The sequence below is a fragment of the Lutjanus erythropterus genome, chromosome 17, assembly GCF_056507025.1.
Source record: "Lutjanus erythropterus isolate fLutEry1 chromosome 17, fLutEry1.hap2, whole genome shotgun sequence".
In the NCBI taxonomy this organism is placed as follows: Eukaryota; Metazoa; Chordata; class Actinopteri; order Lutjaniformes; family Lutjanidae; genus Lutjanus; species Lutjanus erythropterus.
Window position 1 is genome coordinate 1017297 of NC_139333.1, and position 13145 is coordinate 1030441.

The 13145-nt window shown below is 41.5% G+C and overlaps 1 protein-coding gene across 1 annotated transcript in view; it reads right to left on the reverse strand.

The window, feature by feature from the left end:
- ankfn1a (ankyrin repeat and fibronectin type III domain containing 1a) overlaps positions 1-13145 on the reverse strand; it is a 108284-nt gene that overhangs the window by 61007 nt on the left and 34132 nt on the right. The window lies entirely within an intron of this gene.

The window sequence follows — 13145 nt, forward strand, 5'->3', positions numbered from 1 at the left end:
ACACTTGAACTGTAGGTGTAGGGTAAAAAAAAAAATCAGTGCAGCACTGCAGTATTTTGGGTGGAAATATTGTACTGTGGAGAAACACACTAAAAAAACCATAAACAGTGCTGGTGGAGGGCAGAACCTCCCTGAGTGAAAGAACGCCAACGTTGTGACATCACAATCAACTCCAAAACAATGAGTGTGGCAGCATCCCGCCGGCCGCTGCTGAGGAGACGAGCCGAGCCGCAGCTCATTGGCTCACGGCTGCCTCAGGATCGCGCTGTTTCCATGGTTCCCATTGAAGAGCAACAGGTGAAGAAGAGAGGCGGGGGGGGGGGGGCAGAAGACAGAAGATAGAAGACAGAGACTCTGGAAGGATTCTGCAGGTTCCAGCTCACTGTGAAGGCATTTACATATCTGTGTGTTCTATCTGTTCACTGAACAAACGAGAGAATAAAGAGCTCAGAGAGAGTCGGCACGGCTGAACGTCTCAGCAGGTTCTTCTTCTGTTTAAATCCACTGTCGACAATCTCTTCTGTAAATGTTCTGCAAGTTTACATGTTGTCATGTCTGAGTCAGATGACCCACAGACATTTCAGTAAAACACATCATGAGTCTGAAGAAACTGCAGCACAAGGTCAAACATTCAAAATATTAAATACATATCTTGGCTGCTTTGAGAGCTCTTCAGTAAATAAGATTTATTAATGGACAGCCGATGATGATGATTGAAGAGTTTCATGTCCATCGTCACCGTCAGTGGAGAAAGTTTACCTCCTCAAACATTTTCTTCTTATCTGCAACTCTATGATGAAACAATCTCTGCTATATAATATAAATAAAAATAATAACTTGAAACCGTTAGTTTCATTGATATTTAAGGTGAATAATGTTTATTTAATAAATGCACCTTCACAAAACAGAAAATTGTCCTTTAACCCTTTAATCTGTAATGAGTCCTTTAACTTTCAGTGAAAAAATGAAACTCGAGAAGAGCTGAAGTTGAATAAAGGCTGCCGATGTGCTAAAAAGTCATGTTGGGTCCAGATATGCTCTCTGTGTTCACATGGCTGAAGGGTCCACGTGATGGAAGTGTCATCTGTCCGTATCTATGAGACAGTGTCCGCATATAAAGACGTGCGGTACATTCAATGACCTCGTGGGACCTTCTGATACCTTGGAAATAAAATATCTGTGGGACGTTTACAACAACATGTGAGCTGCTGAACAGAAGCCGTGAGCCGTGTGTGTGTGTGTGTGTGTGTGTGTGTGTGTGTGTGTGTGTGTGTGTAGGTCATTACCAGCTCACTGGGATGAGTCAGTCAAACACTCTGTGTGTGTGTGTGTGTGTGTGTGTGTGTGTGTGTGTGTGTGTGTGTGATCTGTAAAATAAAACTGATAAACACATTACAGAGTGAAATGTTCCAGAACAAACACACACACACACACCTTCTGTGTGTTTGGATATTGTCGTCTCGGTGCTCGTAATGACTCATCACGTCAACGTGTGAAGTCACGATTCAGCAGTATAGCAACAGTATACACACACTTTAATGGGCTGTACAGTGCGTGTGTGTGTGTGTGTGTGTGTCTGTGTGTGTGTGTGTGTGTGTGTGTGTGTGTGTGTGTGTGTGTGTGTGTGTGTGAGAGAGAGTTTATGAGTGTGTGGGAGTTTTCCAGCAGCGCCTCGGGGAGTGTGTGACAGTGAGGAAATGACTCGTATCGATCAAAGAAATGCCGCATTAGCACCTCCCTGGGTGTCACACGGAGACTGTTATCCTGCACTCTCTCAGCTTGCCGCAGCTCATGGGAACACCGCTGACCATGGCGCCGCCGCAGCTCACGGGCAGGTGGCTTCCGACAGACCTGCGGGTCGCAGCAGCATCACAGCTGAAGCTCTCAAGGCAGACACACTTCGGGCACCGAACACAGCTTCGTGTTTTAAATCAGTTCGAACTTTGACCTCGTTTGTCGCTGTACCTGTCAGCTGTTCACACCAGATGCTCCGTCACTGACCAGAGAGCAGTCCACATGTTCTTTACTGCAGTTCAAGTTCAGATACCTGAGTAAAAGTACTGATTCATCTAGTTTACTGTGAAAAAAAGTGAAAAAGTTCAGACAGAATGTCCTCAGAGTATAGAAGTACACAGTCGTCCTCTGATGGACATTTCTACTGACTGTTTCTGTCCAAAGACAACTGAGACAACTGTGCAAAGACAACACTTTGATCTTGTGACATGTTGTAAACCTTCAGTGTCGTTCTTCGCTCTTCTTTCAATGAAGATATTCTCTCCAGTTCTGATATAACTGGTGATGTCACAGTATCTACACTAACCTCTTCAGGAGCCATGACTGATTGTTCGTTTCCATGGATGCTTCTCGCTGTCGTCACAACTAAAACCACGCTCAGAGCTGCCAGCAGTCCCTCCTTGGATGCTGACTGGCTGCACCACTTTGGTGCGGACGCAACCGGATAACTTGGTAAGATGGATTCTCACGTGATCCAATGAATCCAGCTGCCTTGCAAGGTAAACAAACCACAGAGCTGCAGCACAAACTGAAGAAAGCTGCTCGGTTGAGTCTGAAAACCCGCTAATGTGTCCCAAACTGTCAGCACTCTTCACTTCAATGTGACTGTCACAAAAATGACTCGAGTGCAAAGAAGAAAACTAACAACCAGTCATTCACAGAGAGCTTCACATCGTACTGAACTGTAACACATTTCTGTTTTCAGTGTTTATGTATTTTAACTTAAAGGCTGAAATACAGTTCGATAAATGGATGGATCAGGATGAGGATGTGTTCAGGATGCTCTTAAAGAAAAGCAACAAGTTTGTGCAGGTAAAGAGTTTGTCTTCTGTCTCCTCCAGTCAACAGTCTTTTAAGACAGGTATTTTTAGTTCCCTGAACTTTAAAGAGAAGTGCTGCTGGTGAGTGATCTGATTCATCACACCACAGAAACCAAACACCAGCAGGGACTGTTCGGTAAATCTGAAAAGCTTCTTGTCAGTTAGGTTCAAAGACTTGATATTAAAGCACTTCATCTCTGACATAATATATAAATACCTGCATATAAATGCAGACTCAGCAGGCAAGGTATGTTTATAGTTTGAGTTGTATTGACCAATCACATTTAGGTGTCTTTGTTTGTTCTCCACAGTCCATGTGGAAAACCAAAGAGGTGGAGCTCATTGGCTGAAATGCAAACTCTGAATTCATCAGCTCCAGTTTGAAGGGTCTGTCTCAACTAAACTAAACTACATTTATGAGCTAAATGGGATTAAAACTAGAGGCAGACATTTTTTTTCTGTTGGAACTGTTGGAACACGTCCACAATGCGTCTCAGCATCGTCTCTCTGAAATAATCAGGGACGTCTCTGAAGAAGACGTCAGTGATGGCAGCATGTGTCTCTCTGAATCCGTCCATACCATCACAGCTGCTGTCTGTTGAAGTCAGTGCTGGGAACAATCTGGATGGTCCTTTTCCTCTTCAGCCCGGAGGACACGACGTCCATGATTAGTGAAAACAATCTGAAATGTGGACTGGTCAGACCACAGGACACTTCCTCTTTGCGTCCGTCCATCTCAGATGAGCTCTGGTCCAGAGAAGTCTGCAGTGTTTCTGGATGTTGTTGATATGTGTCTTTGTCTTTGCATGGTAGAGTCTGAACAGAAGAGACAAACTGTGTTTACTGACAACGGTTTTCCAAAGTGTCCCTGAGTCCATGTAGTGTCCTTTATACAATGATGAGGGTTTTTAATGCAGCGCTGCCTGAGGGGTCAAAGGTCACAGACAGTCAGTGCTGTTTTTGAGTCTTCCTCCTTACCTGCAGAGATTTCTCTGGATTCTCTGAATCTTTTCATGATATTATGGATTGTAGATGTGAAATCTTTAAATTCCTGCAGGTTTGTGTTGACAAACGTTCCTAAACTGTTGGACTGTTTGCAGTTTTTCACAGAGTGGTGAATCTTACCCCATCCATGCTGGAGAACCACTGAGTCTTTCCAGGACGCCCCTTTAATACCCGATCATGATCCGGTCAGCTGTTACCAGCTCACCTGTTTACCTGTGGAACGTTCCAAACAGCTGTTTGTGGAACGTTCAGCAACTTTCAGTGTTCTGTTGCTCCTGAACCAACAATGTGACTGTATTTTAACAAAAAAAAAACCAGTTCATCAGTCTGAACATGAAATATCTTGTCTTTTTACTGTGTTAGACTGAATATAGGCTGAAAAGTTTTGCCTAATCATTACGTTCTGTTTTTATTATTTAAAAGCGCCTGTTGTGATGATGTTCCGGCGTTGTAAAGCTCATCTGTGCATCTGTTCAGCCTTCACACTGAAGGATCTGTAGCTCCGGTGGGAGATTGTGAATTGTGTTTCATTGTCTCACCGGTGCAGCTTAAGTGCCCGCAGCAAGAAACAACAAAGCTTTTAAAAGTGCAGCTTTTCACACAATGCAGAAAATAAAAGGCGAACAGGGGAGTTAAGAGATGGTTTAGCTGGTTAGAGAGCTGCTGGCAGAAAAGCAGAGATTCACATAATGTGAGGATCTGCCACATGAAGCCTGAGGGGAGCGAACAACAAGTTAACACACCTCAGAACACAAAGAAGAATAATCCACATCAGTGTCAGCTAGAGATACAACTGACCGTTACTTTCTTTACAATTAATCTGCTGATTAGTTTTTAGATTAATTGATTAATTGTTCAGAAAAGAGTCTGTCAATGTTTTGTCCATCAACACTCCAAACCCCAAATATGTCCAATTTACAAACATATATAAAAAAAGCTCACAGTAGAGAAATGTTGCTTGAAAAAAGACTTATTGATAATGAAAACAGTTGCTGATTAATTTTCTTTGGGTTCTGGATTGTTGGTTGGACAAAAGAAGACATCTGAAGACATCACTTTGGTTCTGTGAAATTGTGATGAGCATTATTCACAGTTTCTGACCTTTAATAGACTAAATGATTAACTGGTTAACTGTGAAAATAACTGGCAGATTAATCTATAACATAAGTGTCAAGAGTCCTCTCAGTCTTTACTGAAGTACAAGTACAGATACTTGAGAAAAAGTACTGATTCAACTTGTTTACTGCAGGAAAAATGAAAAAGTTCAGCCTCTGAAATGTCCTCAGAGTATAAAAATAAAAAGTTGTCCTCTGTTTGTTACGTCTTTTACATAGTTTTTAGTCTCCTTATGGTTTTTTGTGTCTTGCTACATTTTGTTACGTCTTATTGTCTTGTTACATTTTTTGTCTTGTTACGTCTTGTTTTGTCTTCTATGTTGTTACGTCTTTTTCATTTGTATTCAAACATAGGGAGTAAAAGTAAAAAGTCAGGAAAATAAATACTCAAGTAAAGTACAGATACCTGAACAACCTACTAAAGTACGGTTACTAAGTATTTTTACTTGGTTACTTCTCACCTCTGACTGATAATGGAAATAATCTTTAAGTATGAAGAGAGTATTTTTGAGATCGTAGATGACTGACATGAAACCACAACGTAACAGACTGTTCAGTGAGACTTTCTTCAGCGGGATTTAAGGATTCAAACTTTGTAGGTTTAACCATAATTTCTACCAGTAATCATAACTAACATCTGAGATCCTCTGATTTCTGCTCTTACTGAAGTAGAGACAGAAGGTGTAATTAAGTGGAGTTATCCTTTAAGTAGGTTAAACTGAGAAGTGACAGAGGAATCATTAAAGTGACGCCTCGCTGAGATTAAGCTGCTGTCTGGCAGATACTGACGTCTGAAAATGAGATGAAGGTTGTAATAAACTGGTTTGTTCTGTGATCCAGAGGTAAACTGATGAACAGGTGTTTTACTGTAGAGACGACCAATGAATACTTCTACATCTGAGCTTCTACATCTGAACTTCTACATCTGAACTTCTACATCTGAACTTCTACATATGAAGTTATTTATGTGTTGGATGCTGATGGGAAAGGTCGCGGTAAAATAAGGTAAAATAATAAAAATGTGAAAAAGAAAAACAAACTGACCAGGTCCTGTATCCCAGGTCAAGGACTTAGAATCACCTGTGATCCAGAGAGGAGGAGACAGACATGGAGAACAGGGGAGACAGAGGAGGGAGTTTAGAGATGGAGAAAAAAAAACGAGACGGGCGGTGGGGGGTAGGGGGGGGGGGGGGCAGGAGAGAGAGAAAGATCCTCTCATGAGCCGATGAGTCAGAAAACTTCCAGTCACGACTGATTCTACTCCGAGCTGAACTGATTGTTCCAGCTCTGTGTGTGTGTGTGTGTGTGTGTGTGTGTGTGTGTGTGTGTGTGTGTGTGTGTGTGTGTTGTGCAGGTTAGTTCAGGTTTCCATTACAGTCCTCACACACCTTCGATCCCTCTTAAACATCCCCTCGTCTCACATCGAACCGCAACTTCAAACTTCACACACACACACACACACACTCAACTACCTGTTAGTGTGCATGTGTGTGTGTGTGTGTGTGTGTGTGTGTGTGTGATCAGCAGTTTTCTTCCTGACGAGCTCTTTGACAGACCTGAACCCTCAGAGACCGTGAGGTTAAGCGTCAGGAGCTGCAGCTCGTCCTCACTGACTTTAAATCTCTGCACTGTTCAAACCCTCTTAATAGTTTATAAAGCACTAAATGATGTCAGGCCTAAATATTCTCTGATTCACTTTACGGATCACTCAGACCCTTCAGGTCGTCTGCAGCAGGTTCGCTCAGTGTTCACAGGATCAAAACCAGGTGAAGTGAAGCAGCTTTTAGTTTCTCTGCTCCTCACCTGTGTAACAAACTTCCTGAACACCTGAAACTGTCGACTCATTTAAACCAGGCCTGAAAACATGACTGTTTACTGCAGCTTTACAATAAAGCAGATACACGACTTCTTCTTAAAGTAATCTGTAACTACTCTTTTATATTTGTTGACTCTCTTTCATTGTCTTTGAAATGCAATGTTAAATGCAATTTTAATGTTGTAATGTTGTAAACGTCTTATTTTGAATGTATATCCATGTTCCTGTGGAGCACTTTGAATCACCTGCTGTATAAATACACCTGTCTTGCTTCTCTCACCATCTGAAAACTGAAAATTTTAAATAAGAGTTTCCTGATTTTCATAAAGCTGTTAAGAACAACTCTGACTGCTGATCCACAGAGAGAAGAGACGCCGTCATGCGCTGTGTTTCCACAGCAGAGCAGCAGGCAGCGCTCCAACAGGTGCTCAGGTGGGAGGAGAGGAGCAAACAGGTGGGAGGTTCATTCAAATGAGGCGGCACAAAGACGGATGTTGGTGGAAATAAAACTGCATTCACATGGATTCAGCAGACGGACACACAGCTTGTCATTCAGCCATAAACACGAGGCCGGGTGTTGCTCACCACTGTAGGTCTGCATGTTACTGCAGCACAGACAAATATCACACCATCCATCAAAACAGATGAAAAAGCTTTGAAAGGTCTGATAGAACATCTGCAAAGGTTCCAAAATAAGACAGTTGGAGAACAGTGGAAGCTCTGAAAAAGTGTGTTGGAGAACACTGTAAAAAGAGTCCTGCAGCTGTGAAGAAAAAACTAAAAAATATATTGAAATGAAAACGCAGAGATTTGAATTATTTTTTCAGTAGATCAAAACAGTAAAAAAGCCTCTGCAGCTTAGATTTAATCTCGCAAAACATTTTTTATTAGATTCAAACAGAGTTTCAAACTGCCTGAGCTTTTTTTTTTTTTTTTGATTTACGGTGTTATATTTATCCCACTCTCCTTCAGTCCAGCCTTAGGTTGACTGTAATCCAGTCGCTCTTTTGACAGACTGAATGTTTAAATTATTCACACTCACCCTGCCGCCAACAAAACACCTGATCTTTTCAAACGGACTCTGATCTGGTTTGTTGTGGTCTGAGATCCAGTTCTGATATAACTGATTACAGGATCTAACCTCCTCAGGAGCCGCCGTCGTTTGTTAGAGACGAGTTGTTTCTGTGGCTTCAAGTCGTACACAGGCTGGTATATGATGTCAGAAACCTAAAGAACCAATCCTGTTAATCCAGGGGGTGGAGCTATAGATCATTAGCAGTGATGCCCCGCCCACAGGAGAAGCTGGATGTGGCTAGTTAGCATGATTAGCTAGCAAATCAGAGGAGAAGCAGGTGCGGTGGGTGTGAGGGTGTAGAGGGGACAGGAAGTATTTGCATATTCGTATGGAGGCCATTTAACGAGGTATTTCAACTTATTTTGCAGGAAAAAAGTTTCTAACTTCCTGCAGATGATTTTATATTATTCTAAACATGACTGGAGGTGAACTTTAAAGGTAAATTACAGCATTACTAATAATAAATAAACTGATCATTCCACTGTTTTTAAGTGTGAAATAACAATAACTAAAGTTTAAATATCTGTAAACTATCAAATTACCATTTATTAATGACCTTTATTATAAAGTGGTACTGATAGTACTTTGGTTGGGGAAGGTGTTAAAATGTTGAAATGTTTCTCACTCTGTCTAAAACTTTTTACACCACCTCAGAAAATATTACTCTCATCAGGTACCACAATTATTAAAAAATATTAAAACACAGTATCTTAGGTTCAGCTACTATCTTACCATCACTGTTTAGGCTGTAACTAATCACAGAGAACACACTACGTGAAATTCCATTTTTGCAGTGTCATAGTTCAGGTATTCTCATTTGAAACAGCATTTTGGTATTTTTGGTATTTTCATTATGTTTTTAAATGAACTGATTTCATTTTAAAAACGTCATAGATTCCTCAGTGAACCACTAGAGGGAGCTCAAGTACCACTTGTACCACAGTTTGAGAAAGTAGGGAGTAATTGATTAACCGCCGCAAGTCTACTGGAATCAATCAGTCCTCACACAAAAAGAATGGTTAAGAACACAGATATCAATGCAAAGAACGGCTAAGAACCCAGATATAAGTACTAATGTTCACTGAAAGACTGAAAAATCTGTCAGCTCTTTCCAAATGGTTTGACTAATTTGAATTGAAGTGGTCAAACCAGTGAATCAGAGGAGTTAAACACATCTGATGCTAACGAATGTTTTATCAAACCTCTCTCTTTCTTCAAACAGAAAACGACAACATATGAAACATCAAGGTAATGTTAGCAGCAGTGAAAATGAAAACACATATTTAAATAATAATAAAGCTGTGATATAAACTGATGCTTCTCGTGTGACATGAAAACGTCCTCAGAGAAAACACTGAGCTGCAGCTTCATCAGCTCCGTTGAACCTGCCTTTCTTTCCTCCTTTCAATCGCCATGGCAACGCGTAGCCAGAGGCCATTATTCTTAATGGCTACCTTGGGCCCCTCAGTGTGTGTGTGCTCGTGAGTGTGAGTGTGTCATATAACAGTTGGTGCAAAGTGGTGCCCTGGTCTACACACTCCAACAATTCCACTTCAATAAATCCCACAAAGTCTAATATGCTGATGTGTGTGTGTGTGTGTGTGTGTGTGTGTGTGTGTGTGTGTGTGTGTGTGTGTGTGTGTGTGTGTGTGTACTGTTCTCTCAGTAGGATACATATTGTTCTGCTCTGAGTGTTCTGTTCCTTGAACACATCGTTTGTAGATCATGTTGTTGCTGCGTCTGACTCGTCGTTTGGTTCAAACTGAGCAGCAGCTCATCCAGTCACAACACACACACACACACACACACACACACACACACACACACACACACACACACACACACACACACACACACTTGTTCCATATCTATAGTCACTGAGGACCACATCATTACAGGAGTGTGTGTGTGTGTGTGTGTGTGTGTGTGTGTGTGTGTGTGTGTGTGTGAAGAGATGGAGGGTTTGAAGGATGCTGAGCTGTGTGAGTTCATCCAGCTGAAACAGGTTCACTTCCTCAGCTGTGATCTGATTGGACAGTCAATACACACTACTCACTCAGAACTTTGCATCTTGAAACTGGACTCTGTTGTTCATACACGCATCACAAAGGATTGTGGGTCAGAATAGCCAGAAAGGCACGATGGCTTATATACGGCAAAATGCAACTAGATACACTCGGACATCCTGGTCATTTTTGATGTACAGTATTTGTGATCTTGGATCTATTTTTCAACTAGTGGTCAATCTGGCTATGATTTTTCCACTGATCAGTTAGTTGTTTGGTTCATAAAATGTCAGAAAATGTTGATCAAAGTCCAAGATGACGTCCTCAAATGTCTCGTTTTGTCCACAACTCAAAGATATTCAGTTTACTGTCAAAGAGGAGGAAAGAAATCGAATAAATTAAGAAATGACTTAAACTGATTAATTAATTCATTCATTCATTTTCTGTAACCGCTTATTCCGTAAGGGTCGCGGGCTGCTGGAGTCTATCCCAGCTGACATTGGGCAGGAGGCGGGGTTCACCCTGGACAAGTCGCCAGTTCATCGCAGGACTGACACATAGAGACAGACGACCACTCACACTCACATTCACACCTACGGGCAATTTAGAACCACCAATTAACCTGCATGCATGTCTTTGGACTGTGGGAGGAAGCCGGAGAACCCGGAGAGAACCCACGCAGACACGGGGAGAACATGCAAACTCCACACAGAAAGACCCTGATCCAGCCACGATCGAAACTCAGGACCTTCTTGCTAATAGTTGATGGTTAATTTAATATTTTTTAATAATGCAATAATTGTTTAACTGTTACACCTGTGAGGCTCAGCAAGCCTGTCGATGGTAAACTGACTGTAATAAACTTCTACAGGAGGTGAGGCGTGTTTGTTTTTGAGCACTGAACAGCTGACTGTGACGGGGATCGATTCTTCTGTTCGTCTTCTTTTTAAATCACACCATCTATTTATTGTCTTCCTCCCACGTCATCTTTGCTTCAGTGGAGTAAAACCTCACCAACGTGTCACATACAAATATTGTAGATTTAAAAAAAACATGACCGTAGATGTACAACACGCACGCACGCACGCACACACGCACACACGCACACACGCACGCACACACACACACACACACACACACACACACACACACACACACACAGTGAGAGTGAGCATTAGTGTGTTTTCATGAATCAGTCTGGTCCATTGAGCAGAATAAGCAGTTTGTGTCTCTGGAGCTCAGTGGGGTGAACTGAGCACGCTCAGATCAGTGTTTTACAGCTGATAACACACACACGCGCACACACACACACACACACACACACTCATTTTGTTGTGCGTGTGACACGGCTGTTTGTTTGTTTTGTTCCGACCAATCAGCAGCAGTTCAGAGCAGTTATTTTAATGTTTGTCACGTCGATCAAAGAGACATCACTTTATCAGGTTGTTATTTCTTTTGTTTGCAAAAACCTGCACAGCTGCAGCTGGTTTTCTGAGGGAGGTGACCCCGCCCACTGAGCTCTGATTGGCTCGTCTTTTGCAGGACAGGCAGGTGTTGTTGGCAAAATTAAATGTTAAAATGTGAGAGAGAGTAGCACCCAGGAAGAGCGCCGGGCTTTAAAGTATATACACAAACATCAGGTGATGCACTGCAGACTTTTCCCATAGACCTACACTGTGAAAGAAGTTGCTTTAAAATGGTGAATAAATAATTCTGAGCGTCACAATCACTGATCCATTTGGCCCAATAACAGAAGATTTCATCGTGCATCGAGTATAAACTTTAAAGCTTGTCACTCTTCCTGGGTGCTACTCTCTCTCACATTTTAATATGTAATTTTGACAACCTGTGTTACTATCCCTTTAACAACTTGCAGCCAGAGACGCCTCTGTCGTGATCCTTTCTGAACAACTTGAGATGACCAGTGGCGTAACGATTCTGACGTATCGGACACGTTGGTGCTGCTGAAACGTTTACATCCACGTGGAGAGAAAATCAAAAGAAGCTGCTGCAGCTCAGTTCATCTGGTGGGACACCTGACGTGGATTTGTTTTAATCATTGGTTTGTGGTATAAATGCATCATTTTTGTAATAAATGCCCGATCATAACCACAACCGATTCAAACCCAAAATCAGGAAAGTGAATAAGACCTGACAGAGCTGAATTTGCACCAGCTTCAACTCGCAGAAACATTTCTACTAAAAATGCTGTTAATTTGCAGCTATTGTGCGCGAGACAGACACATTTAGGAGGAAACATAATGTGATCCAGACAAAGCAGGCAGCAGGAGGAGAGTGTGAATCAGTATTCAGTGTCAGAAAGAAGCTCAGGTTGTGTTATTGTGAGTTTGGGCGGTTCAGTGAGGACGGAGGAGGCAGCAGCTCATTTAAAAAAAATACTGAAATAGATAAAAGATCTTTTTATCTGTGCTGTTTTTTAAATGATCCTCGTGACCTCGAGGCTCCATTAGAGCTGCGTGGAAACAAAACCAAAACCATCCAACGACTAAAACCAGCCGCTGACTGAAGGAGACCAGGAACACAGAACTCGTCCAGTCAAGGACCGTGGACACGTCTGATCCACCCGATGACGGATAAATCCTACGTCATCTTTTATCAATGGAGAGTTTTAGTTAGTTACAGTTGATTTAGTCACGAAGTCTGCAGCTCTCATTTGTTTTCTAGCAGTTTGAAATGTGTAGAAGCAAAGCAGAGACGGCGTCACAGCAGGGATTTATTGATCTCGACTTTTAGTGCATTTAGGTGGAATTAACAGGATAAGTTTTTAAAAAGAATTTCTTCCATAATCTTTAATTTATTTGGTGACCCAAATAAAATCTCCAGTCTGTGGGACTGCGTGCTGTAGACTGTTAAATTCACAACACCATGTATCTAATATATATATATATATATATATATATATATACATACATATATATATGTATATATGTTGGTGATCTTTAATTTTTGTTATTGTTTTAATTTTCACTTTTGTGTTTGTGTTTTCTTCATGTTTTTTTTTTATGTATTTATGTAAGTGTGAAACAGAGAAATAAGTTTGTTTCAGTACTGTCACAAACTGAACTGAGGAGAAAATGAAGCAAGTCAGGTTTGAAAAGAGCTTTCTGCTTCTTTTCTCTGAGCTCACTTAGAATTCAACGACTGCAGTCAAGGTTTTCTTTCTCAGCTAAAAATAAATTGTCTGTTTGATTTCATTGAGTGAAAATGGGAAACAATAAGAACGGTGACATAATCTGGTTTCTCACATCATCGGCTCAGAAGAATGCAGCAGAG